The sequence below is a fragment of the Hyla sarda genome, chromosome 3 (assembly GCF_029499605.1).
Source record: "Hyla sarda isolate aHylSar1 chromosome 3, aHylSar1.hap1, whole genome shotgun sequence".
Lineage (NCBI taxonomy): Eukaryota > Metazoa > Chordata > Amphibia > Anura > Hylidae > Hyla > Hyla sarda.
In genome coordinates, this window is record NC_079191.1 from 3,483,540 (window position 1) to 3,502,264 (window position 18,725).

Consider the following 18,725-nt stretch of genomic DNA (forward strand, 5'->3'; position numbering starts at 1 on the left):
TCACCGACATCACAGCTGTCAAAGAAGCGTTGGTGGTATAGTGGTAAGCATAGCTGCCTTCCAAACAGTTGACCCGGGTTCGATTCCCAGCCAACGCATTTCTTTCAAGGTTTTGTCACCTGTCTCCTATGCTTGCTCTTTCATGGTAAAAAATTTTGCAGCTAGAAGCACCCTTTCAGCTCCTTACATTACAATGCTCCTCCCATTACAATGCTCCTCCCAAAAGGGTCCCATGGCTCTAGAGTCTCATCTGCTACATAACAACTTTCTTGTCCTAAGTATTAAGCCACGCGAAGCTCTGTAAACATCCCAGTCTTAGTCTTCTAATGTCAAAAATATTTTGACACTTAAAAAAAAAAAAAAAAAAAAAGTTTCAAACAGTTACAGAGATTGATCAGTGGATTGCGTGGCTAAATGCGTGGGTCAGACATGGGGGATTAGCTCAAATGGTAGAGCGCTCGCTTAGCATGCGAGAGGTAGCGGGATCGATGCCCGCATCCTCCAAAAACTTTTTGACTTTTTCAAACATCTTTTTAGCTAATGCTCATGGCACTCTTAGCCAAGCCAAAGAGTTGCACACACCCAGCTTTGCCAATCCTTCGATAGCTCAGCTGGTAGAGCGGAGGACTGTAGTAGAACAATCGGCAATCCTTAGGTCGCTGGTTCGATTCCGGCTCGAAGGACATTTTTTTGGGGGGGATGTTTCAAGCTGCTGAAACACACACACTTCCGCTGACCCCTACTCTTAACACTAGAAACACCCTTTCCAGAGAGGTCTCCCGTCAACATTGGGACTTTAAAACAGGCACAGAGACCAAGCTTTCAGTTGAGAGCACATCTAAGGCTCGCCAAAGAACCACCTTTAGCTGTGACGTGCAACCAAATCAAAAAGGGGACCTCGTCCCTGGGTGGGCTTGAACCACCAACCTTTCGGTTAACAGCCGAACGCGCTAACCGATTGCGCCACAGAGACAACGGTGCTGCATGCTCGTGACTAGGCACAAGCGAAAACCCAAATGCTGGTCTCCAGGTGGACTTCAGCCCATAACAATCGGCTTTTAAGCTAAACTTGCTGAAACGGCAGAGACCGCCTTCCCGCTAGCAGCTTGACAGGAACCAGAGGGTAGTTATGCTTCTCATCTCCTTTACAGACAGAAGCAGAGTGGCGCAGCGGAAGCGTGCTGGGCCCATAACCCAGAGGTCGATGGATCGAAACCATCCTCTGCTAAGCAATCCATTTTACTGTTTCCACCATTGTAATTGAGGCAAGTTCGTTTCTAGGCCAACGCATTGTTCCTCTTCTTTGGAGGTGTTTTAAGGTCTTTGTGAACGAATTTTGCTCTTCATGATAGCAGAAGTAGTCAGTCTAAGCCATGCGAATCACAGACGTCACCGACATCACCGACATCACAGCTGTCAAAGAAGCGTTGGTGGTATAGTGGTAAGCATAGCTGCCTTCCAAGCAGTTGACCCGGGTTCGATTCCCGGCCAACGCATTTCTTTCAAGGTTTTGTCACCTGTCTCCTATGCTTGCTCTTTCATGGTAAAAAATTTTGCAGCTAGAAGCACCCTTTCAGCTCCTTACATTACAATGCTCCTCACATTACAATGCTCCTCCCAAAAGGGTCCCATGGCTCTAGAGCCTCATCTGCTACATAACAACTTTCTTGTCCTAAGTATTAAGCCACGCGAAGCTCTGTAAACATCCCAGTCTTAGTCTTCTAATGTCAAAAATATTTTGACACTTAAAAAAAAAAAAAAAAAAAAAGTTTCAAACAGTTACAGAGATTGATCAGTGGATTGCGTGGCTAAATGCGTGGGTCAGACATGGGGGATTAGCTCAAATGGTAGAGCGCTCGCTTAGCATGCGAGAGGTAGCGGGATCGATGCCCGCATCCTCCAAAAACTTTTTGACTTTTTCAAACATCTTTTTAGCTAATGCTCATGGCACTCTTAGCCAAGCCAAAGAGTTGCACACACCCAGCTTTGCCAATCCTTCGATAGCTCAGCTGGTAGAGCGGAGGACTGTAGTAGAACAATCGGCAATCCTTAGGTCGCTGGTTCGATTCCGGCTCGAAGGACATTTTTTTGGGGGGTATGTTTTCATTTGGGATGTTTCAAGCTGCTGAAACACACACACTTCCGCTGACCCCTACTCTTAACACTAGAAACACCCTTTCCAGAGAGGTCTCCCGTCAACATTGGGACTTTAAAACAGGCACAGAGACCAAGCTTTCAGTTGAGAGCACATCTAAGGCTCGCCAAAGAACCACCTTTAGCTGTGACGTGCAACCAAATCAAAAAGGGGACCTCGTCCCTGGGTGGGCTTGAACCACCAACCTTTCGGTTAACAGCCGAACGCGCTAACCGATTGCGCCACAGAGACAACGGTGCTGCATGCTCGTGACTAGGCACAAGCGAAAACCCAAATGCTGGTCTCCAGGTGGACTTCAGCCCATAACAATCGGCTTTTAAGCTAAACTTGCTGAAACGGCAGAGACCGCCTTCCCACTAGCAGCTTGACAGGAACCAGAGGGTAGTTATGCTTCTCATCTCCTTTACAGACAGAAGCAGAGTGGCGCAGCGGAAGCGTGCTGGGCCCATAACCCAGAGGTCGATGGATCGAAACCATCCTCTGCTAAGCAATCAATTTTACTGTTTCCACCATTGTAATTGAGGCAAGTTCGTTTCTAGGCCAACGCATTGTTCCTCTTCTTTGGAGGTGTTTTAAGGTCTTTGTGAACGAATTTTGCTCTTCATGATAGCAGAAGTAGTCAGTCTAAGCCATGCGAATCACAGACGTCACCGACATCACCGACATCACAGCTGTCAAAGAAGCGTTGGTGGTATAGTGGTAAGCATAGCTGCCTTCCAAGCAGTTGACCCGGGTTCGATTCCCGGCCAACGCATTTCTTTCAAGGTTTTGTCACCTGTCTCCTATGCTTGCTCTTTCATGGTAAAAAATTTTGCAGCTAGAAGCACCCTTTCAGCTCCTTACATTACAATGCTCCTCCCATTACAATGCTCCTCCCAAAAGGGTCCCATGGCTCTAGAGCCTCATCTGCTACATAACAACTTTCTTGTCCTAAGTATTAAGCCACGCGAAGCTCTGTAAACATCCCAGTCTTAGTCTTCTAATGTCAAAAATATTTTGACACTTAAAAAAAAAAAAAAAGTTTCAAACAGTTACAGAGATTGATCAGTGGATTGCGTGGCTAAATGCGTGGGTCAGACATGGGGGATTAGCTCAAATGGTAGAGCGCTCGCTTAGCATGCGAGAGGTAGCGGGATCGATGCCCGCATCCTCCAAAAACTTTTTGACTTTTTCAAACATCTTTTTAGCTAATGCTCATGGCACTCTTAGCCAAGCCAAAGAGTTGCACACACCCAGCTTTGCCAATCCTTCGATAGCTCAGCTGGTAGAGCGGAGGACTGTAGTAGAACAATCGGCAATCCTTAGGTCGCTGGTTCGATTCCGGCTTGAAGGACATTTTTTGGGGGGGTATGTTTTCATTTGGGATGTTTCAAGCTGCTGAAACACACACACTTCCGCTGACCCCTACTCTTAACACTAGAAACACCCTTTCCAGAGAGGTCTCCCGTCAACATTGGGACTTTAAAACAGGCACAGAGACCAAGCTTTCAGTTGAGAGCACATCTAAGGCTCGCCAAAGAACCACCTTTAGCTGTGACGTGCAACCAAATCAAAAAGGGGACCTCGTCCCTGGGTGGGCTTGAACCACCAACCTTTCGGTTAACAGCCGAACGCGCTAACCGATTGCGCCACAGAGACAACGGTGCTGCATGCTCGTGACTAGGCACAAGCGAAAACCCAAATGCTGGTCTCCAGGTGGACTTCAGCCCATAACAATCGGCTTTTAAGCTAAACTTGCTGAAACGGCAGAGACCGCCTTCCCACTAGCAGCTTGACAGGAACCAGAGGGTAGTTATGCTTCTCATCTCCTTTACAGACAGAAGCAGAGTGGCGCAGCGGAAGCGTGCTGGGCCCATAACCCAGAGGTCGATGGATCGAAACCATCCTCTGCTAAGCAATCAATTTTACTGTTTCCACCATTGTAATTGAGGCAAGTTCGTTTCTAGGCCAACGCATTGTTCCTCTTCTTTGGAGGTGTTTTAAGGTCTTTGTGAACGAATTTTGCTCTTCATGCCTCATCTGCTACATAACAACTTTCTTGTCCTAAGTATTAAGCCACGCGAAGCTCTGTAAACATCCCAGTCTTAGTCTTCTAATGTCAAAAATATTTTGACACTTAAAAAAAAAAAAAAAGTTTCAAACAGTTACAGAGATTGATCAGTGGATTGCGTGGCTAAATGCGTGGGTCAGACATTGGGGATTAGCTCAAATGGTAGAGCGCTCGCTTAGCATGCGAGAGGTAGTGGGATCGATGCCCGCATCCTCCAAAAACTTTTTGACTTTTTCAAACATCTTTTTAGCTAATGCTCATGGCACTCTTAGCCAAGCCAAAGAGTTGCACACACCCGGCTTTGCCAATCCTTCGATAGCTCAGCTGGTAGAGCGGAGGACTGTAGTAGAACAATCGGCAATCCTTAGGTCGCTGGTTTGATTCCGGCTCGAAGGACATTTTTTTGGGGGGTATGTTTTCATTTGGGATGTTTCAAGATGCTGAAACACACACACTTCCGCTGACCCCTACTCTTAACACTAGAAACACCCTTTCCAGAGAGGTCTCCCGTCAACATTGGGACTTTAAAACAGGCACAGAGACCAAGCTTTCAGTTGAGAGCACATCTAAGGCTCGCCAAAGAACCACCTTTAGCTGTGACGTGCAACCAAATCAAAAAGGGGACCTCGTCCCTGGGTGGGCTTGAACCACCAACCTTTCGGTTAACAGCCGAACGCGCTAACCAATTGCGCCACAGAGACAACGGTGCTGCATGCTCGTGACTAGGCACAAGCGAAAACCCAAATGCTGGTCTCCAGGTGGACTTCAGCCCATAACAATCGGCTTTTAAGCTAAACTTGCTGAAACGGCAGAGACCGCCTTCCCACTAGCAGCTTGACAGGAACCAGAGGGTAGTTATGCTTCTCATCTCCTTTACAGACAGAAGCAGAGTGGCGCAGCGGAAGCGTGCTGGGCCCATAACCCAGAGGTCGATGGATCGAAACCATCCTCTGCTAAGCAATCAATTTTACTGTTTCCACCATTGTAATTGAGGCAAGTTCGTTTCTAGGCCAACGCATTGTTCCTCTTCTTTGGAGGTGTTTTAAGGTCTTTGTGAACGAATTTTGCTCTTCATGCCTCATCTGCTACATAACAACTTTCTTGTCCTAAGTATTAAGCCACGCGAAGCTCTGTAAACATCCCAGTCTTAGTCTTCTAATGTCAAAAATATTTTGACACTTAAAAAAAAAAAAAAAGTTTCAAACAGTTACAGAGATTGATCAGTGGATTGCGTGGCTAAATGCGTGGGTCAGACATGGGGGATTAGCTCAAATGGTAGAGCGCTCGCTTAGCATGCGAGAGGTAGTGGGATCGATGCCCGCATCCTCCAAAAACTTTTTGACTTTTTCAAACATCTTTTTAGCTAATGCTCATGGCACTCTTAGCCAAGCCAAAGAGTTGCACACACCCGGCTTTGCCAATCCTTCGATAGCTCAGCTGGTAGAGCGGAGGACTGTAGTAGAACAATCGGCAATCCTTAGGTCGCTGGTTCGATTCCGGCTCGAAGGACATTTTTTTGGGGGGTATGTTTTCATTTGGGATGTTTCAAGATGCTGAAAAACACACACTTCCGCTGACCCCTGCTCTTAACACTAGAAACACCCTTTCCAGAGAGGTCTCCCGTCAACATTGGGACTTTAAAACAGGCACAGAGACCAAGCTTTCAGTTGAGAGCACATCTAAGGCTCGCCAAAGAACCACCTTTAGCTGTGACGTGCAACCAAATCAAAAAGGGGACCTCGTCCCTGGGTGGGCTTGAACCACCAACCTTTCGGTTAACAGCCGAACGCGCTAACCGATTGCGCCACAGAGACAACGGTGCTGCATGCTCGTTACTAGGCACAAGCGAAAACCCAAATGCTGGTCTCCAGGTGGACTTCAGCCCATAACAATCGGCTTTTAATCTAAACTTGTTGAAACGGCAGAGACCGCCTTCCCACTAGCAGCTTGACAGGAACCAGAGGGTAGTTATGCTTCTCATCTCCTTTACAGACAGAAGCAGAGTGGCGCAGCGGAAGCGTGCTGGGCCCATAACCCAGAGGTCGATGGATCGAAACCATCCTCTGCTAAGCAATCAATTTTACTGTTTCCACCATTGTAATTGAGGCAAGTTCGTTTCTAGGCCAACGCATTGTTCCTCTTCTTTGGAGGTGTTTTAAGGTCTTTGTGAACGAATTTTGCTCTTCATGATAGCAGAAGTAGTCAGTCTAAGCCATGCGAATCACAGACGTCACCGACATCACCGACATCACAGCTGTCAAAGAAGCGTTGGTGGTATAGTGGTAAGCATAGTTGCCTTCCAAGCAGTTGACCCGGGTTCGATTCCCGGCCAACGCATTTCTTTCAAGGTTTTGTCACCTGTCTCCTATGCTTGCTCTTTCATGGTAAAAAATTTTGCAGCTAGAAGCACCCTTTCAGCTCCTTACATTACAATGCTCCTCCCATTACAATGCTCCTCCCAAAAGGGTCCCATGGCTCTAGAGCCTCATCTGCTACATAACAACTTTCTTGTCCTAAGTATTAAGCCACGCGAAGCTCTGTAAACATCCCAGTCTTAGTCTTCTAATGTCAAAAATATTTTGACACTTAAAAAAAAAAAAAAAAGTTTCAAACAGTTACAGAGATTGATCAGTGGATTGCGTGGCTAAATGCGTTGGTCAGACATGGGGGATTAGCTCAAATGGTAGAGCGCTCGCTTAGCATGCGAGAGGTAGCGGGATCGATGCCCGCATCCTCCAAAAACTTTTTGACTTTTTCAAACATCTTTTTAGCTAATGCTCATGGCACTCTTAGCCAAGCCAAAGAGTTGCACACACCCGGCTTTGCCAATCCTTCGATAGCTCAGCTGGTAGAGCGGAGGACTGTAGTAGAACAATCGGTGGTATAGTGGTAAGCATAGTTGCCTTCCAAGCAGTTGACCCGGGTTCGATTCCCGGCCAACGCATTTCTTTCAAGGTTTTGTCACCTGTCTCCTATGCTTGCTCTTTCATGGTAAAAAATTTTGCAGCTAGAAGCACCCTTTCAGCTCCTTACATTACAATGCTCCTCCCATTACAATGCTCCTCCCAAAAGGGTCCCATGGCTCTAGAGCCTCATCTGCTACATAACAACTTTCTTGTCCTAAGTATTAAGCCACGCGAAGCTCTGTAAACATCCCAGTCTTAGTCTTCTAATGTCAAAAATATTTTGACACTTAAAAAAAAAAAAAAAAGTTTCAAACAGTTACAGAGATTGATCAGTGGATTGCGTGGCTAAATGCGTTGGTCAGACATGGGGGATTAGCTCAAATGGTAGAGCGCTCGCTTAGCATGCGAGAGGTAGCGGGATCGATGCCCGCATCCTCCAAAAACTTTTTGACTTTTTCAAACATCTTTTTAGCTAATGCTCATGGCACTCTTAGCCAAGCCAAAGAGTTGCACACACCCGGCTTTGCCAATCCTTCGATAGCTCAGCTGGTAGAGCGGAGGACTGTAGTAGAACAATCGGCAATCCTTAGGTCGCTGGTTCGATTCCGGCTCGAAGGACATTTTTTTGGGGGGTATGTTTTCATTTGGGATGTTTCAAGATGCTGAAAAACACACACTTCCGCTGACCCCTGCTCTTAACACTAGAAACACCCTTTCCAGAGAGGTCTCCCGTCAACATTGGGACTTTAAAACAGGCACAGAGACCAAGCTTTCAGTTGAGAGCACATCTAAGGCTCGCCAAAGAACCACCTTTAGCTGTGACGTGCAACCAAATCAAAAAGGGGACCTCGTCCCTGGGTGGGCTTGAACCACCAACCTTTCGGTTAACAGCCGAACGCGCTAACCGATTGCGCCACAGAGACAACGGTGCTGCATGCTCGTGACTAGGCACAAGCGAAAACCCAAATGCTGGTCTCCAGGTGGACTTCAGCCCATAACAATCGGCTTTTAAGCTAAACTTGCTGAAACGGCAGAGACCGCCTTCCCACTAGCAGCTTGACAGGAACCAGAGGGTAGTTATGCTTCTCATCTCCTTTACAGACAGAAGCAGAGTGGCGCAGCGGAAGCGTGCTGGGCCCATAACCCAGAGGTCGATGGATCGAAACCATCCTCTGCTAAGCAATCAATTTTACTGTTTCCACCATTGTAATTGAGGCAAGTTCGTTTCTAGGCCAACGCATTGTTCCTCTTCTTTGGAGGTGTTTTAAGGTCTTTGTGAACGAATTTTGCTCTTCATGATAGCAGAAGTAGTCAGTCTAAGCCATGCGAATCACAGACGTCACCGACATCACCGACATCACAGCTGTCTAAGAAGCGTTGGTGGTATAGAGGTAAGCATAGTTGCCTTCCAAGCAGTTGACCCGGGTTTGATTCCCGGCCAACGCATTTCTTTCAAGGTTTTGTCACCTGTCTCCTATGCTTGCTCTTTCATGGTAAAAAATTTTGCAGCTAGAAGCACCCTTTCAGCTCCTTACATTACAATGCTCCTCCCATTACAATGCTCCTCCCAAAAGGGTCCCATGGCTCTAGAGCCTCATCTGCTACATAACAACTTTCTTGTCCTAAGTATTAAGCCACGCGAAGCTCTGTAAACATCCCAGTCTTAGTCTTCTAATGTCAAAAATATTTTGACACTTAAAAAAAAAAAAAAAAAAAAAGTTTCAAACAGTTACAGAGATTGATCAGTGGATTGCGTGGCTAAATGCGTGGGTCAGACATGGGGGATTAGCTCAAATGGTAGAGCGCTCGCTTAGCATGCGAGAGGTAGCGGGATCGATGCCCGCATCCTCCAAAAACTTTTTGACTTTTTCAAACATCTTTTTAGCTAATGCTCATGGCACTCTTAGCCAAGCCAAAGAGTTGCACACACCCAGCTTTGCCAATCCTTCGATAGCTCAGCTGGTAGAGCGGAGGACTGTAGTAGAACAATCGGCAATCCTTAGGTTGCTGGTTCGATTCCGGCTCGAAGGACATTTTTTGGGGGGGTATGTTTTCATTTGGGATGTTTCAAGATGCTGAAAAACACACACTTCCGCTGACCCCTGCTCTTAACACTAGAAACACCCTTTCCAGAGAGGTCTCCCGTCAACATTGGGACTTTAAAACAGGCACAGAGACCAAGCTTTCAGTTGAGAGCACATCTAAGGCTCGCCAAAGAACCACCTTTAGCTGTGACGTGCAACCAAATCAAAAAGGGGACCTCGTCCCTGGGTGGGCTTGAACCACCAACCTTTCGGTTAACAGCCGAACGCGCTAACCGATTGCGCCACAGAGACAACGGTGCTGCATGCTCGTGACTAGGCACAAGCGAAAACCCAAATGCTGGTCTCCAGGTGGACTTCAGCCCATAACAATCGGCTTTTAAGCTAAACTTGCTGAAACGGCAGAGACCGCCTTCCCACTAGCAGCTTGACAGGAACCAGAGGGTAGTTATGCTTCTCATCTCCTTTACAGACAGAAGCAGAGTGGCGCAGCGGAAGCGTGCTGGGCCCATAACCCAGAGGTCGATGGATCGAAACCATCCTCTGCTAAGCAATCAATTTTACTGTTTCCACCATTGTAATTGAGGCAAGTTCGTTTCTAGGCCAACGCATTGTTCCTCTTCTTTGGAGGTGTTTTAAGGTCTTTGTGAACGAATTTTGCTCTTCATGATAGCAGAAGTAGTCAGTCTAAGCCATGCGAATCACAGACGTCACCGACATCACCGACATCACAGCTGTCAAAGAAGCGTTGGTGGTATAGTGGTAAGCATAGCTGCCTTCCAAGCAGTTGACCCGGGTTCGATTCCCGGCCAACGCATTTCTTTCAAGGTTTTGTCACCTGTCTCCTATGCTTGCTCTTTCATGGTAAAAAATTTTGCAGCTAGAAGCACCCTTTCAGCTCCTTACATTACAATGCTCCTCCCATTACAATGCTCCTCCCAAAAGGGTCCCATGGCTCTAGAGCCTCATCTGCTACATAACAACTTTCTTGTCCTAAGTATTAAGCCACGCGAAGCTCTGTAAACATCCCAGTCTTAGTCTTCTAATGTCAAAAATATTTTGACACTTAAAAAAAAAAAAAAAAGTTTCAAACAGTTACAGAGATTGATCAGTGGATTGCGTGGCTAAATGCGTGGGTCAGACATGGGGGATTAGCTCAAATGGTAGAGCGCTCGCTTAGCATGCGAGAGGTAGCGGGATCGATGCCCGCATCCTCCAAAAACTTTTTGACTTTTTCAAACATCTTTTTAGCTAATGCTCATGGCACTCTTAGCCAAGCCAAAGAGTTGCACACACCCAGCTTTGCCAATCCTTCGATAGCTCAGCTGGTAGAGCGGAGGACTGTAGTAGAACAATCGGCAATCCTTAGGTCGCTGGTTCGATTCCGGCTCGAAGGACATTTTTTTGGGGGGTATGTTTTCATTTGGGATGTTTCAAGCTGCTGAAACACACACACTTCCGCTGACCCCTACTCTTAACACTAGAAACACCCTTTCCAGAGAGGTCTCCCGTCAACATTGGGACTTTAAAACAGGCACAGAGACCAAGCTTTCAGTTGAGAGCACATCTAAGGCTCGCCAAAGAACCACCTTTAGCTGTGACGTGCAACCAAATCAAAAAGGGGACCTCGTCCCTGGGTGGGCTTGAACCAACAACCTTTTGGTTAACAGCCGAACGCGCTAACCGATTGCGCCACAGAGACAACGGTGCTGCATGCTCGTGACTAGGCACAAGCGAAAACCCAAATGCTGGTCTCCAGGTGGACTTCAGCCCATAACAATCGGCTTTTAAGCTAAACTTGCTGAAACGGCAGAGACCGCCTTCCCACTAGCAGCTTGACAGGAACCAGAGGGTAGTTATGCTTCTCATCTCCTTTACAGACAGAAGTAGAGTGGCGCAGCGGAAGCGTGCTGGGCCCATAACCCAGAGGTCGATGGATCGAAACCATCCTCTGCTAAGCAATCAATTTTACTGTTTCCACCATTGTAATTGAGGCAAGTTCGTTTCTAGGCCAACGCATTGTTCCTCTTCTTTGGAGGTGTTTTAAGGTCTTTGTGAACGAATTTTGCTCTTCATGATAGCAGAAGTAGTCAGTCTAAGCCATGCGAATCACAGACGTCACCGACATCACCGACATCACAGCTGTCAAAGAAGCGTTGGTGGTATAGTGGTAAGCATAGTTGCCTTCCAAGCAGTTGACCCGGGTTCGATTCCCGGCCAACGCATTTCTTTCAAGGTTTTGTCACCTGTCTCCTATGCTTGCTCTTTCATGGTAAAAAATTTTGCAGCTAGAAGCACCCTTTCAGCTCCTTACATTACAATGCTCCTCCCATTACAATGCTCCTCCCAAAAGGGTCCCATGGCTCTAGAGCCTCATCTGCTACATAACAACTTTCTTGTCCTAAGTATTAAGCCACGCGAAGCTCTGTAAACATCCCAGTCTTAGTCTTCTAATGTCAAAAATATTTTGACACTTAAAAAAAAAAAAAAAAGTTTCAAACAGTTACAGAGATTGATCAGTGGATTGCGTGGCTAAATGCGTTGGTCAGACATGGGGGATTAGCTCAAATGGTAGAGCGCTCGCTTAGCATGCGAGAGGTAGCGGGATCGATGCCCGCATCCTCCAAAAACTTTTTGACTTTTTCAAACATCTTTTTAGCTAATGCTCATGGCACTCTTAGCCAAGCCAAAGAGTTGCACACACCCGGCTTTGCCAATCCTTCGATAGCTCAGCTGGTAGAGCGGAGGACTGTAGTAGAACAATCGGTGGTATAGTGGTAAGCATAGTTGCCTTCCAAGCAGTTGACCCGGGTTCGATTCCCGGCCAACGCATTTCTTTCAAGGTTTTGTCACCTGTCTCCTATGCTTGCTCTTTCATGGTAAAAAATTTTGCAGCTAGAAGCACCCTTTCAGCTCCTTACATTACAATGCTCCTCCCATTACAATGCTCCTCCCAAAAGGGTCCCATGGCTCTAGAGCCTCATCTGCTACATAACAACTTTCTTGTCCTAAGTATTAAGCCACGCGAAGCTCTGTAAACATCCCAGTCTTAGTCTTCTAATGTCAAAAATATTTTGACACTTAAAAAAAAAAAAAAAAGTTTCAAACAGTTACAGAGATTGATCAGTGGATTGCGTGGCTAAATGCGTTGGTCAGACATGGGGGATTAGCTCAAATGGTAGAGCGCTCGCTTAGCATGCGAGAGGTAGCGGGATCGATGCCCGCATCCTCCAAAAACTTTTTGACTTTTTCAAACATCTTTTTAGCTAATGCTCATGGCACTCTTAGCCAAGCCAAAGAGTTGCACACACCCGGCTTTGCCAATCCTTCGATAGCTCAGCTGGTAGAGCGGAGGACTGTAGTAGAACAATCGGCAATCCTTAGGTCGCTGGTTCGATTCCGGCTCGAAGGACATTTTTTTGGGGGGTATGTTTTCATTTGGGATGTTTCAAGATGCTGAAAAAACACACACTTCCGCTGACCCCTGCTCTTAACACTAGAAACACCCTTTCCAGAGAGGTCTCCCGTCAACATTGGGACTTTAAAACAGGCACAGAGACCAAGCTTTCAGTTGAGAGCACATCTAAGGCTCGCCAAAGAACCACCTTTAGCTGTGACGTGCAACCAAATCAAAAAGGGGACCTCGTCCCTGGGTGGGCTTGAACCACCAACCTTTCGGTTAACAGCCGAACGCGCTAACCGATTGCGCCACAGAGACAACGGTGCTGCATGCTCGTGACTAGGCACAAGCGAAAACCCAAATGCTGGTCTCCAGGTGGACTTCAGCCCATAACAATCGGCTTTTAAGCTAAACTTGCTGAAACGGCAGAGACCGCCTTCCCACTAGCAGCTTGACAGGAACCAGAGGGTAGTTATGCTTCTCATCTCCTTTACAGACAGAAGCAGAGTGGCGCAGCGGAAGCGTGCTGGGCCCATAACCCAGAGGTCGATGGATCGAAACCATCCTCTGCTAAGCAATCAATTTTACTGTTTCCACCATTGTAATTGAGGCAAGTTCGTTTCTAGGCCAACGCATTGTTCCTCTTCTTTGGAGGTGTTTTAAGGTCTTTGTGAACGAATTTTGCTCTTCATGATAGCAGAAGTAGTCAGTCTAAGCCATGCGAATCACAGACGTCACCGACATCACCGACATCACAGCTGTCTAAGAAGCGTTGGTGGTATAGAGGTAAGCATAGTTGCCTTCCAAGCAGTTGACCCGGGTTTGATTCCCGGCCAACGCATTTCTTTCAAGGTTTTGTCACCTGTCTCCTATGCTTGCTCTTTCATGGTAAAAAATTTTGCAGCTAGAAGCACCCTTTCAGCTCCTTACATTACAATGCTCCTCCCATTACAATGCTCCTCCCAAAAGGGTCCCATGGCTCTAGAGCCTCATCTGCTACATAACAACTTTCTTGTCCTAAGTATTAAGCCACGCGAAGCTCTGTAAACATCCCAGTCTTAGTCTTCTAATGTCAAAAATATTTTGACACTTAAAAAAAAAAAAAAAAAAAAAGTTTCAAACAGTTACAGAGATTGATCAGTGGATTGCGTGGCTAAATGCGTGGGTCAGACATGGGGGATTAGCTCAAATGGTAGAGCGCTCGCTTAGCATGCGAGAGGTAGCGGGATCGATGCCCGCATCCTCCAAAAACTTTTTGACTTTTTCAAACATCTTTTTAGCTAATGCTCATGGCACTCTTAGCCAAGCCAAAGAGTTGCACACACCCAGCTTTGCCAATCCTTCGATAGCTCAGCTGGTAGAGCGGAGGACTGTAGTAGAACAATCGGCAATCCTTAGGTTGCTGGTTCGATTCCGGCTCGAAGGACATTTTTTGGGGGGGTATGTTTTCATTTGGGATGTTTCAAGATGCTGAAAAACACACACTTCCGCTGACCCCTGCTCTTAACACTAGAAACACCCTTTCCAGAGAGGTCTCCCGTCAACATTGGGACTTTAAAACAGGCACAGAGACCAAGCTTTCAGTTGAGAGCACATCTAAGGCTCGCCAAAGAACCACCTTTAGCTGTGACGTGCAACCAAATCAAAAAGGGGACCTCGTCCCTGGGTGGGCTTGAACCACCAACCTTTCGGTTAACAGCCGAACGCGCTAACCGATTGCGCCACAGAGACAACGGTGCTGCATGCTCGTGACTAGGCACAAGCGAAAACCCAAATGCTGGTCTCCAGGTGGACTTCAGCCCATAACAATCGGCTTTTAAGCTAAACTTGCTGAAACGGCAGAGACCGCCTTCCCACTAGCAGCTTGACAGGAACCAGAGGGTAGTTATGCTTCTCATCTCCTTTACAGACAGAAGCAGAGTGGCGCAGCGGAAGCGTGCTGGGCCCATAACCCAGAGGTCGATGGATCGAAACCATCCTCTGCTAAGCAATCAATTTTACTGTTTCCACCATTGTAATTGAGGCAAGTTCGTTTCTAGGCCAACGCATTGTTCCTCTTCTTTGGAGGTGTTTTAAGGTCTTTGTGAACGAATTTTGCTCTTCATGATAGCAGAAGTAGTCAGTCTAAGCCATGCGAATCACAGACGTCACCGACATCACCGACATCACAGCTGTCAAAGAAGCGTTGGTGGTATAGTGGTAAGCATAGCTGCCTTCCAAGCAGTTGACCCGGGTTCGATTCCCGGCCAACGCATTTCTTTCAAGGTTTTGTCACCTGTCTCCTATGCTTGCTCTTTCATGGTAAAAAATTTTGCAGCTAGAAGCACCCTTTCAGCTCCTTACATTACAATGCTCCTCCCATTACAATGCTCCTCCCAAAAGGGTCCCATGGCTCTAGAGCCTCATCTGCTACATAACAACTTTCTTGTCCTAAGTATTAAGCCACGCGAAGCTCTGTAAACATCCCAGTCTTAGTCTTCTAATGTCAAAAATATTTTGACACTTAAAAAAAAAAAAAAAAGTTTCAAACAGTTACAGAGATTGATCAGTGGATTGCGTGGCTAAATGCGTGGGTCAGACATGGGGGATTAGCTCAAATGGTAGAGCGCTCGCTTAGCATGCGAGAGGTAGCGGGATCGATGCCCGCATCCTCCAAAAACTTTTTGACTTTTTCAAACATCTTTTTAGCTAATGCTCATGGCACTCTTAGCCAAGCCAAAGAGTTGCACACACCCAGCTTTGCCAATCCTTCGATAGCTCAGCTGGTAGAGCGGAGGACTGTAGTAGAACAATCGGCAATCCTTAGGTCGCTGGTTCGATTCCGGCTCGAAGGACATTTTTTTGGGGGGTATGTTTTCATTTGGGATGTTTCAAGCTGCTGAAACACACACACTTCCGCTGACCCCTACTCTTAACACTAGAAACACCCTTTCCAGAGAGGTCTCCCGTCAACATTGGGACTTTAAAACAGGCACAGAGACCAAGCTTTCAGTTGAGAGCACATCTAAGGCTCGCCAAAGAACCACCTTTAGCTGTGACGTGCAACCAAATCAAAAAGGGGACCTCGTCCCTGGGTGGGCTTGAACCAACAACCTTTTGGTTAACAGCCGAACGCGCTAACCGATTGCGCCACAGAGACAACGGTGCTGCATGCTCGTGACTAGGCACAAGCGAAAACCCAAATGCTGGTCTCCAGGTGGACTTCAGCCCATAACAATCGGCTTTTAAGCTAAACTTGCTGAAACGGCAGAGACCGCCTTCCCACTAGCAGCTTGACAGGAACCAGAGGGTAGTTATGCTTCTCATCTCCTTTACATTACAATGCTCCTCCCATTACAATGCTCCTCCCAAAAGGGTCCCATGGCTCTAGAGCCTCATCTGCTACATAACAACTTTCTTGTCCTAAGTATTAAGCCACGCGAAGCTCTGTAAACATCCCAGTCTTAGTCTTCTAATGTCAAAAATATTTTGACACTTAAAAAAAAAAAAAAAAGTTTCAAACAGTTACAGAGATTGATCAGTGGATTGCGTGGCTAAATGCGTGGGTCAGACATGGGGGATTAGCTCAAATGGTAGAGCGCTCGCTTAGCATGCGAGAGGTAGCGGGATCGATGCCCGCATCCTCCAAAAACTTTTTGACTTTTTCAAACATCTTTTTAGCTAATGCTCATGGCACTCTTAGCCAAGCCAAAGAGTTGCACACACCCAGCTTTGCCAATCCTTCGATAGCTCAGCTGGTAGAGCGGAGGACTGTAGTAGAACAATCGGCAATCCTTAGGTCGCTGGTTCGATTCCGGCTCGAAGGACATTTTTTTGGGGGGTATGTTTTCATTTGGGATGTTTCAAGCTGCTGAAACACACACACTTCCGCTGACCCCTACTCTTAACACTAGAAACACCCTTTCCAGAGAGGTCTCCCGTCAACATTGGGACTTTAAAACAGGCACAGAGACCAAGCTTTCAGTTGAGAGCACATCTAAGGCTCGCCAAAGAACCACCTTTAGCTGTGACGTGCAACCAAATCAAAAAGGGGACCTCGTCCCTGGGTGGGCTTGAACCAACAACCTTTTGGTTAACAGCCGAACGCGCTAACCGATTGCGCCACAGAGACAACGGTGCTGCATGCTCGTGACTAGGCACAAGCGAAAACCCAAATGCTGGTCTCCAGGTGGACTTCAGCCCATAACAATCGGCTTTTAAGCTAAACTTGCTGAAACGGCAGAGACCGCCTTCCCACTAGCAGCTTGACAGGAACCAGAGGGTAGTTATGCTTCTCATCTCCTTTACAGACAGAAGCAGAGTGGCGCAGCGGAAGCGTGCTGGGCCCATAACCCAGAGGTCGATGGATCGAAACCATCCTCTGCTAAGCAATCAATTTTACTGTTTCCACCATTGTAATTGAGGCAAGTTCGTTTCTAGGCCAACGCATTGTTCCTCTTCTTTGGAGGTGTTTTAAGGTCTTTGTGAACGAATTTTGCTCTTCATGATAGCAGAAGTAGTCAGTCTAAGCCATGCGAATCACAGACGTCACCGACATCACCGACATCACAGCTGTCAAAGAAGCGTTGGTGGTATAGTGGTAAGCATAGCTGCCTTCCAAGCAGTTGACCCGGGTTCGATTCCCGGCCAACGCATTTCTTTCAAGGTTTTGTCACCTGTCTCCTATGCTTGCTCTTTCATGGTAAAAACTTTTGCAGCTAGAAGCACCCTTTCAGCTCCTTACATTACAATGCTCCTCCCATTACAATGCTCCTCCCAAAAGGGTCCCATGGCTCTAGAGCCTCATCTGCTACATAACAACTTTCTTGTCCTAAGTATTAAGCCACGCGAAGCTCTGTAAACATCCCAGTCTTAGTCTTCTAATGTCAAAAATATTTTGACACTTAAAAAAAAAAAAAAAAAAAAAAAATTTCAAACAGTTACAGAGATTGATCAGTGGATTGCGTGGCTAAATGCGTGGCTAAATGCGTGGGTCAGACATGGGGGATTAGCTCAAATGGTAGAGCGCTCGCTTAGCATGCGAGAGGTAGCGGGATCGATGCCTGCATCCTCCAAAAACTTTTTGACTTTTTCAAACATCTTTTTAGCTAATGCTCATGGCACTCTTAGCCAAGCCAAAGAGTTGCACACACCCGGCTTTGCCAATCCTTCGATAGCTCAGCTGGTAGAGCGGAGGACTGTAGTAGAACAATCGGCAATCCTTAGGTCGCTGGTTCGATTCTGGCTTGAAGGACATTTTTTTGGGGGGTATGTTTTCATTTGGGATGTTTCAAGCTGCTGAAACACACACACTTCCGCTGACCCCTACTCTTAACACTAGAAACACCCTTTCCAGAGAGGTCTCCCGTCAACATTGGGACTTTAAAACAGGCACAGAGACCAAGCTTTCAGTTGAGAGCACATCTAAGGCTCGCCAAAGAACCACCTTTAGCTGTGACGTGCAACCAAATCAAAAAGGGGACCTCGTCCCTGGGTGGGCTTGAACCACCAACCTTTCGGTTAACAGCCGAACGCGCTAACCGATTGCGCCACAGAGACAACGGTGCTGCATGCTTGTGACTAGGCACAAGCGAAAACCCAAATGCTGGTCTCCAGGTGGACTTCAGCCCATAACAATCGGCTTTTAAGCTAAACTTGCTGAAACGGCAGAGACCGCCTTCCCGCTAGCAGCTTGACAAGAACCAGAGGGTAGTTATGCTTCTCATCTCCTTTACAGACAGAAGCAGAGTGGCGCAGCGGAAGCGTGCTGGGCTCATAACCCAGAGGTCGATGGATCGAAACCATCCTCTGCTAAGCAATCAATTTTACTGTTTCCACCATTGTAATTGAGGCAGGTTCGTTTCTAGGCCAACGCATTGTTCCTCTTCTTTGGAGGTGTTTTAAGGTCTTTGTGAACGAATTTTGCTCTTCATGATAGCAGAAGTAGTCAGTCTAAGCCATGCGAATCACAGACGTCACCGACATCACCGACATCACAGCTGTCAAAGAAGCGTTGGTGGTATAGTGGTAAGCATAGCTGCCTTCCAAGCAGTTGACCCGGGTTCGATTCCCGGCCAGCGCATTTCTTTCAAGGTTTTGTCACCTGTCTCCTATGCTTGCTCTTTCATGGTAAAAAATTTTGCAGCTAGAAGCACCCTTTCAGCTCCTTACATTACAATGCTCCTCCCATTAC

At 46.9% G+C, this 18,725-nt stretch overlaps 42 non-coding genes across 42 annotated transcripts; 32 read left to right on the forward strand and 10 right to left on the reverse strand.

Annotated features, from left to right (window-relative positions):
- Positions 1–431: 431 nt before the first annotated feature.
- On the forward strand, positions 432–504 carry TRNAA-AGC (transfer RNA alanine (anticodon AGC)). The gene has a single exon. It is a non-coding gene; the product is annotated as a tRNA-Ala (tRNA).
- Positions 505–596: 92 nt separating this feature from the next.
- Positions 597–683, forward strand: TRNAY-GUA (transfer RNA tyrosine (anticodon GUA)). Its single transcript is given in 2 exon segments — positions 597–633; positions 648–683. It is a non-coding gene; the product is annotated as a tRNA-Tyr (tRNA).
- A 216-nt stretch (positions 684–899) lies between these two features.
- On the reverse strand, positions 900–973 carry TRNAN-GUU (transfer RNA asparagine (anticodon GUU)). The gene has a single exon. It is a non-coding gene; the product is annotated as a tRNA-Asn (tRNA).
- A 451-nt stretch (positions 974–1,424) lies between these two features.
- Positions 1,425–1,496, forward strand: TRNAG-UCC (transfer RNA glycine (anticodon UCC)). Its single transcript has one exon. It is a non-coding gene; the product is annotated as a tRNA-Gly (tRNA).
- A 333-nt stretch (positions 1,497–1,829) lies between these two features.
- On the forward strand, positions 1,830–1,902 carry TRNAA-AGC (transfer RNA alanine (anticodon AGC)). Its single transcript has one exon. It is a non-coding gene; the product is annotated as a tRNA-Ala (tRNA).
- Positions 1,903–1,994: 92 nt separating this feature from the next.
- Positions 1,995–2,081, forward strand: TRNAY-GUA (transfer RNA tyrosine (anticodon GUA)). Its single transcript is given in 2 exon segments — positions 1,995–2,031; positions 2,046–2,081. It is a non-coding gene; the product is annotated as a tRNA-Tyr (tRNA).
- A 231-nt stretch (positions 2,082–2,312) lies between these two features.
- TRNAN-GUU (transfer RNA asparagine (anticodon GUU)) lies at positions 2,313–2,386 on the reverse strand. Its single transcript has one exon. It is a non-coding gene; the product is annotated as a tRNA-Asn (tRNA).
- A 451-nt stretch (positions 2,387–2,837) lies between these two features.
- Positions 2,838–2,909, forward strand: TRNAG-UCC (transfer RNA glycine (anticodon UCC)). Its single transcript has one exon. It is a non-coding gene; the product is annotated as a tRNA-Gly (tRNA).
- A 327-nt stretch (positions 2,910–3,236) lies between these two features.
- TRNAA-AGC (transfer RNA alanine (anticodon AGC)) lies at positions 3,237–3,309 on the forward strand. Its single transcript has one exon. It is a non-coding gene; the product is annotated as a tRNA-Ala (tRNA).
- Positions 3,310–3,401: 92 nt separating this feature from the next.
- TRNAY-GUA (transfer RNA tyrosine (anticodon GUA)) lies at positions 3,402–3,488 on the forward strand. The gene is given in 2 exon segments: positions 3,402–3,438; positions 3,453–3,488. It is a non-coding gene; the product is annotated as a tRNA-Tyr (tRNA).
- Positions 3,489–3,719: 231 nt separating this feature from the next.
- On the reverse strand, positions 3,720–3,793 carry TRNAN-GUU (transfer RNA asparagine (anticodon GUU)). Its single transcript has one exon. It is a non-coding gene; the product is annotated as a tRNA-Asn (tRNA).
- A 721-nt stretch (positions 3,794–4,514) lies between these two features.
- Positions 4,515–4,601, forward strand: TRNAY-GUA (transfer RNA tyrosine (anticodon GUA)). The gene is given in 2 exon segments: positions 4,515–4,551; positions 4,566–4,601. It is a non-coding gene; the product is annotated as a tRNA-Tyr (tRNA).
- A 231-nt stretch (positions 4,602–4,832) lies between these two features.
- On the reverse strand, positions 4,833–4,906 carry TRNAN-GUU (transfer RNA asparagine (anticodon GUU)). Its single transcript has one exon. It is a non-coding gene; the product is annotated as a tRNA-Asn (tRNA).
- Positions 4,907–5,627: 721 nt separating this feature from the next.
- Positions 5,628–5,714, forward strand: TRNAY-GUA (transfer RNA tyrosine (anticodon GUA)). Its single transcript is given in 2 exon segments — positions 5,628–5,664; positions 5,679–5,714. It is a non-coding gene; the product is annotated as a tRNA-Tyr (tRNA).
- Positions 5,715–5,945: 231 nt separating this feature from the next.
- TRNAN-GUU (transfer RNA asparagine (anticodon GUU)) lies at positions 5,946–6,019 on the reverse strand. Its single transcript has one exon. It is a non-coding gene; the product is annotated as a tRNA-Asn (tRNA).
- Positions 6,020–6,470: 451 nt separating this feature from the next.
- On the forward strand, positions 6,471–6,542 carry TRNAG-UCC (transfer RNA glycine (anticodon UCC)). Its single transcript has one exon. It is a non-coding gene; the product is annotated as a tRNA-Gly (tRNA).
- Positions 6,543–6,870: 328 nt separating this feature from the next.
- On the forward strand, positions 6,871–6,943 carry TRNAA-AGC (transfer RNA alanine (anticodon AGC)). Its single transcript has one exon. It is a non-coding gene; the product is annotated as a tRNA-Ala (tRNA).
- A 534-nt stretch (positions 6,944–7,477) lies between these two features.
- On the forward strand, positions 7,478–7,550 carry TRNAA-AGC (transfer RNA alanine (anticodon AGC)). The gene has a single exon. It is a non-coding gene; the product is annotated as a tRNA-Ala (tRNA).
- Positions 7,551–7,642: 92 nt separating this feature from the next.
- Positions 7,643–7,729, forward strand: TRNAY-GUA (transfer RNA tyrosine (anticodon GUA)). Its single transcript is given in 2 exon segments — positions 7,643–7,679; positions 7,694–7,729. It is a non-coding gene; the product is annotated as a tRNA-Tyr (tRNA).
- A 231-nt stretch (positions 7,730–7,960) lies between these two features.
- Positions 7,961–8,034, reverse strand: TRNAN-GUU (transfer RNA asparagine (anticodon GUU)). Its single transcript has one exon. It is a non-coding gene; the product is annotated as a tRNA-Asn (tRNA).
- Positions 8,035–8,890: 856 nt separating this feature from the next.
- On the forward strand, positions 8,891–8,963 carry TRNAA-AGC (transfer RNA alanine (anticodon AGC)). Its single transcript has one exon. It is a non-coding gene; the product is annotated as a tRNA-Ala (tRNA).
- A 92-nt stretch (positions 8,964–9,055) lies between these two features.
- Positions 9,056–9,142, forward strand: TRNAY-GUA (transfer RNA tyrosine (anticodon GUA)). The gene is given in 2 exon segments: positions 9,056–9,092; positions 9,107–9,142. It is a non-coding gene; the product is annotated as a tRNA-Tyr (tRNA).
- A 231-nt stretch (positions 9,143–9,373) lies between these two features.
- TRNAN-GUU (transfer RNA asparagine (anticodon GUU)) lies at positions 9,374–9,447 on the reverse strand. Its single transcript has one exon. It is a non-coding gene; the product is annotated as a tRNA-Asn (tRNA).
- Positions 9,448–9,898: 451 nt separating this feature from the next.
- On the forward strand, positions 9,899–9,970 carry TRNAG-UCC (transfer RNA glycine (anticodon UCC)). Its single transcript has one exon. It is a non-coding gene; the product is annotated as a tRNA-Gly (tRNA).
- A 328-nt stretch (positions 9,971–10,298) lies between these two features.
- Positions 10,299–10,371, forward strand: TRNAA-AGC (transfer RNA alanine (anticodon AGC)). The gene has a single exon. It is a non-coding gene; the product is annotated as a tRNA-Ala (tRNA).
- A 92-nt stretch (positions 10,372–10,463) lies between these two features.
- TRNAY-GUA (transfer RNA tyrosine (anticodon GUA)) lies at positions 10,464–10,550 on the forward strand. Its single transcript is given in 2 exon segments — positions 10,464–10,500; positions 10,515–10,550. It is a non-coding gene; the product is annotated as a tRNA-Tyr (tRNA).
- A 756-nt stretch (positions 10,551–11,306) lies between these two features.
- TRNAG-UCC (transfer RNA glycine (anticodon UCC)) lies at positions 11,307–11,378 on the forward strand. Its single transcript has one exon. It is a non-coding gene; the product is annotated as a tRNA-Gly (tRNA).
- Positions 11,379–11,706: 328 nt separating this feature from the next.
- Positions 11,707–11,779, forward strand: TRNAA-AGC (transfer RNA alanine (anticodon AGC)). Its single transcript has one exon. It is a non-coding gene; the product is annotated as a tRNA-Ala (tRNA).
- Positions 11,780–12,313: 534 nt separating this feature from the next.
- On the forward strand, positions 12,314–12,386 carry TRNAA-AGC (transfer RNA alanine (anticodon AGC)). The gene has a single exon. It is a non-coding gene; the product is annotated as a tRNA-Ala (tRNA).
- A 92-nt stretch (positions 12,387–12,478) lies between these two features.
- On the forward strand, positions 12,479–12,565 carry TRNAY-GUA (transfer RNA tyrosine (anticodon GUA)). The gene is given in 2 exon segments: positions 12,479–12,515; positions 12,530–12,565. It is a non-coding gene; the product is annotated as a tRNA-Tyr (tRNA).
- Positions 12,566–12,797: 232 nt separating this feature from the next.
- TRNAN-GUU (transfer RNA asparagine (anticodon GUU)) lies at positions 12,798–12,871 on the reverse strand. Its single transcript has one exon. It is a non-coding gene; the product is annotated as a tRNA-Asn (tRNA).
- Positions 12,872–13,727: 856 nt separating this feature from the next.
- Positions 13,728–13,800, forward strand: TRNAA-AGC (transfer RNA alanine (anticodon AGC)). Its single transcript has one exon. It is a non-coding gene; the product is annotated as a tRNA-Ala (tRNA).
- A 92-nt stretch (positions 13,801–13,892) lies between these two features.
- TRNAY-GUA (transfer RNA tyrosine (anticodon GUA)) lies at positions 13,893–13,979 on the forward strand. The gene is given in 2 exon segments: positions 13,893–13,929; positions 13,944–13,979. It is a non-coding gene; the product is annotated as a tRNA-Tyr (tRNA).
- Positions 13,980–14,210: 231 nt separating this feature from the next.
- TRNAN-GUU (transfer RNA asparagine (anticodon GUU)) lies at positions 14,211–14,284 on the reverse strand. The gene has a single exon. It is a non-coding gene; the product is annotated as a tRNA-Asn (tRNA).
- Positions 14,285–14,735: 451 nt separating this feature from the next.
- Positions 14,736–14,807, forward strand: TRNAG-UCC (transfer RNA glycine (anticodon UCC)). Its single transcript has one exon. It is a non-coding gene; the product is annotated as a tRNA-Gly (tRNA).
- A 328-nt stretch (positions 14,808–15,135) lies between these two features.
- Positions 15,136–15,208, forward strand: TRNAA-AGC (transfer RNA alanine (anticodon AGC)). Its single transcript has one exon. It is a non-coding gene; the product is annotated as a tRNA-Ala (tRNA).
- Positions 15,209–15,300: 92 nt separating this feature from the next.
- Positions 15,301–15,387, forward strand: TRNAY-GUA (transfer RNA tyrosine (anticodon GUA)). Its single transcript is given in 2 exon segments — positions 15,301–15,337; positions 15,352–15,387. It is a non-coding gene; the product is annotated as a tRNA-Tyr (tRNA).
- A 720-nt stretch (positions 15,388–16,107) lies between these two features.
- TRNAA-AGC (transfer RNA alanine (anticodon AGC)) lies at positions 16,108–16,180 on the forward strand. The gene has a single exon. It is a non-coding gene; the product is annotated as a tRNA-Ala (tRNA).
- A 92-nt stretch (positions 16,181–16,272) lies between these two features.
- On the forward strand, positions 16,273–16,359 carry TRNAY-GUA (transfer RNA tyrosine (anticodon GUA)). The gene is given in 2 exon segments: positions 16,273–16,309; positions 16,324–16,359. It is a non-coding gene; the product is annotated as a tRNA-Tyr (tRNA).
- A 756-nt stretch (positions 16,360–17,115) lies between these two features.
- On the forward strand, positions 17,116–17,187 carry TRNAG-UCC (transfer RNA glycine (anticodon UCC)). Its single transcript has one exon. It is a non-coding gene; the product is annotated as a tRNA-Gly (tRNA).
- Positions 17,188–18,017: 830 nt separating this feature from the next.
- Positions 18,018–18,091, reverse strand: TRNAN-GUU (transfer RNA asparagine (anticodon GUU)). The gene has a single exon. It is a non-coding gene; the product is annotated as a tRNA-Asn (tRNA).
- Positions 18,092–18,542: 451 nt separating this feature from the next.
- TRNAG-UCC (transfer RNA glycine (anticodon UCC)) lies at positions 18,543–18,614 on the forward strand. Its single transcript has one exon. It is a non-coding gene; the product is annotated as a tRNA-Gly (tRNA).
- The last annotated feature ends 111 nt before the right edge of the window (positions 18,615–18,725 follow it).